The 3,596-nt window shown below is 44.4% G+C and overlaps 1 non-coding gene across 1 annotated transcript; it reads right to left on the bottom strand.

Moving 5' to 3' along the window:
• Nucleotides 1–2,259: 2,259 nt before the first annotated feature.
• Nucleotides 2,260–2,333, bottom strand: TRNAC-ACA (transfer RNA cysteine (anticodon ACA)). Its single transcript has one exon. It is a non-coding gene; the product is annotated as a tRNA-Cys (tRNA).
• Between the last annotated feature and the right edge of the window lie 1,263 nt (nt 2,334–3,596).

Raw genomic sequence — 3,596 nt, 5'->3', positions numbered from 1 at the left:
TGTGTTAGTAATAATTTCTGCCATACATCCACATCAGTCAGCCATAGGTAGACGTCTGTCTCCTCTCTCTTGAACCCTCTTCCCACCTCACACCCCATCCCCCACTTCTAGGTTGTCAACAGAGCACCACTTGGAGCTACTTGAATCAAACAGCCAATTCCCCCTGGCTGTCTATTCTACACACAGTAGTGTGCATGTTCGGAGAAGGCAATGGCACCCCACTCCAGTACTCTTGCCTGGAAAATCCCATGGATGGAGGAGCCTGGTGGGCTGCAGTCCATGGGGTCGCTAAGAGTCGGACACGACTGAGTGACTTCCCTTTCACTTCTCAGTTTCATGCATTGGAGAAGGAAATGGCAACCCACTCCAGTGTTTTTGCCTGGAGAATCCCAGGGACGGGGGAGCCCGGTGGGCTGCCGTCTATGGGAATCCACAGAGCCGGACACGACTGAAGCAACTCAGCAGTGTGTGTGCTTCCAGGCTACTCTCTCCATTTCCCCATCCTCTCCTCCCCGGCCCCGCTGTGTCCACCACTCTGTTCTCTGTGTCTGTGCGTCCAGGCTGCCCTGCAAACACGTTCATCAGTACCATCTTTCTAGATTCCACACATCCGCCTTCATATGAAATGTTTGCTTTTCTCTTTCTGACTTGCTTCACTCTGTATAGCAGGCTCTTGGTTCATGCACCTCGTTAGAGCTGACTCAAATGCCTTCCTTTTTATGGCTGAGTAATATTCCGTTGTGTGTGCGTACCACAACTTCTTTAAAAGTTCCTCTGTTGATGTCTTTCTAGCTCATCGATGTCCTGGCTGTTGTGAACAGTGCTGAAGTGAGCATCGGGGTACATGTGTCTTTTTTTCAGTTTTGGTTTTCTCAGGGTATATGCCCAGTAGTGGGATGGTTGGGTCATATGCTTTAGGGATTGAAATGGAAAGTCCTTGGATTCATATTCTTGTGTGTCGAAAGTACTACCCAGAGGAATCACTTGAAAAATGTCTAAGGTCCTTTCCGATATACTAACATTTGCATGTAGAAGTCCAATTTTTCTGTGCTCAGTTTCCTGTTTGGTTCAGCATCTGCAAACATGCCAAAGGCGTTTGAAGCACCTCTGTGCTTTCATGGGGACTGTTTTTAAACAAACAGAATTGGTGAGTTTATTCCAGGAGAGCAGTTAGAACAAAAAAAGAAAATAAGTGCAGAAAGCGGGTGTATACCTTAACGTTTTAAACATGAAAATAAATAAATATTTGTCACGTTTCCAAAGTTCAGGGAATAAAGTGAAATAAAAAGCAAAGCAGATTTGGTCAGTCTCGAGTAATAACGGTGTGGACCGTTGGATAGAAATTGCAGCCAGGTCATACTAAATCCAATGAAAGCAACGTAACCCTTCAATATTCTATTTTTTGTCATTTGTTAATGTTTATATAAGAGACGGTTTTTCCAGTAGTCATGTATGGGTTTGAGAGTTGGACTATAAAGAAAGCCAAGTGCCGACTAACTGATGCTTTTGAACTGTGGTGTTAGAGAAGACTCTGGAGAGTCCCTTGGACTGTAAGGATATCCAACCAGTCCATCCTAAAGGAGATCAGTCCTGGGTGTTGATTGGAAGGACTGATGCTGAAGCTGAAACTCCAATCCTTTGGCCACCTGATGTGAAGAAGTGACTCACTGAAAAGACCCTGATGATGGAAAAGATTGAAGGAGAGAGGAGAAGGGGACAACAAAGGATGAGATGGTTGGATGGCATCTCCGACTTGATAGACATGAGTTTGAGTAAACTCCGGGAGTTGGTGATGGACAGGGAGGCCTGGTGCTCTGCAGCCCATGGGGTCACAGAGAGTCAGACACGACTGAGCGACTGCACTGAACTGATATAAGAGATAATCTCTCTCACCTGTAATGTCAGCCTCAGAGATTTAATCCATATTTTACAATATGTCTACAATAAGAAAGAATATGGAAATAGGTCAGGTGTGTAACATGCCTTCATTGAATGAAATATGCATCAAAATTATATTCTAACCTACCAGATTACAGTTAAAAAGAAAGGAAATGCCAAGTATTGGTGAAAATAGGAGCAGCTTTCATACAAGGTTGATAACTTATTATAAAAACTCATTGTATGCTGTGCTGTGTGTATGGTCAATTGTGTCTGATTCTCTGTGATCCCACAGACTGTAGCCCACCAGTCTCCTCCGTCCATGGGATTCTCCAGGCAAGAACACTGGAGTGGGTTGCCGTTTCCTTCTTCAGGGGGATCTTCCCAAACCCAGGGATTGAACCTGGGTCTCCTGCATTGTAGGCAGACACTTTTACCATCTAAGCCACCAGGGAAGTCCTTTACAAGGCTGTGTGAGTTTCTACTGTACAGAAAAGTATAAACTCTGATTTTATAATATTATATATTATCTTATATATATATTATATTAATAAGGGAATAACTGCTTCCACAATAAACTGTGGAAAATTCTGAAAGAGATGGGAATACCAGAGCACCTGATCTGCCTCTTGAGAAATTTGCATGCAGGTCAGGAAGCAACAGTTAGAACTTGACATGGAACAACAGACTGGTTCCAAATAGGAAAAGGAGTCCATCAAGGCTGTATATTGTCATCCTGCTTATTTAACTTCTATGCAGAGTACATCATGAGAAACGCTGGGCTGGAAGAAGCACAAGCTGGAAGCAAGATTGCCGGGAGAAATATCAATAACCTCAGATATGCAGATGACACCACCCTTATGGCAGAAAGTGAAGAGGAACTAAAAAGCCTCTTGATGAAGGTGAAAGAGGAGAGTGAAAAAGTTGGCTTAAAACTCAACATTCAGAAAACGAAGATCATGGCATCCGGTCCCACCACTTCATGGGAAATAGATGGGGAAACAGTGGAAACAGGGTCAGACTTTATTTTTTGGGGCTCCAAAATCACTGCAGATGTTGACTGCAGCCATGAAATTAAAAGACGCTTACTCCTTGGAAAGAAAGTTATGACCAATCTAGATAGCATATTGAAAAGCAGAGACATTACTTTGCCAACAAAGGTCCGTCTAGTCAAGGCTGTGGTTTTTCCTGTGGTCATGTATGGATGTGAGAGTTGGACTGTGAAGAAGGCTGAGTGCCGAAGAATTGATGCTTTTGAATTGTGGTTTTGGAGAAGACTCTTGAGAGTCCGGACTGCAAGGAGATCCAACCAGTCCATTCTGAAGGAGATCAGCCCTGGGATTTCTTTGGAAGGACTGATGCTAAAGCTGAAACTCCAGTACTTTGGCCACCTGATGAGAAGAGCTGACTCATTGGAAAAGACTCTGATGCTGGGAGGGATTGGGGGCAAGAGGAGAAGGGGACGACAGAGGATGAGATGGCTGGATGGCATCACAGACTCGATGGACGTGAGTCTGAGTCAACTCCGGGAGTTGGTGATGGACAGGGAGGCCTGGCGTGCTGTGATTCATGGGGTCGCAAAGAGTCGGACACAATTGAGCGACGGAACTGAACTCCTTCATCTGATATTCATGAATGGATATCACACATGTAATATTAAGCAAAGGAAGCAACACACACAAGAGGGCTTGAATGTTTCCACGGCTAGAGATTTTGAA

Source organism: Bos indicus, chromosome X, assembly GCF_029378745.1.
Source record: "Bos indicus isolate NIAB-ARS_2022 breed Sahiwal x Tharparkar chromosome X, NIAB-ARS_B.indTharparkar_mat_pri_1.0, whole genome shotgun sequence".
NCBI lineage: Eukaryota > Metazoa > Chordata > Mammalia > Artiodactyla > Bovidae > Bos > Bos indicus.
Note: the sequence above shows the minus strand (reverse complement) of the source record. Positions and strands in the feature narration are given on the sequence as shown.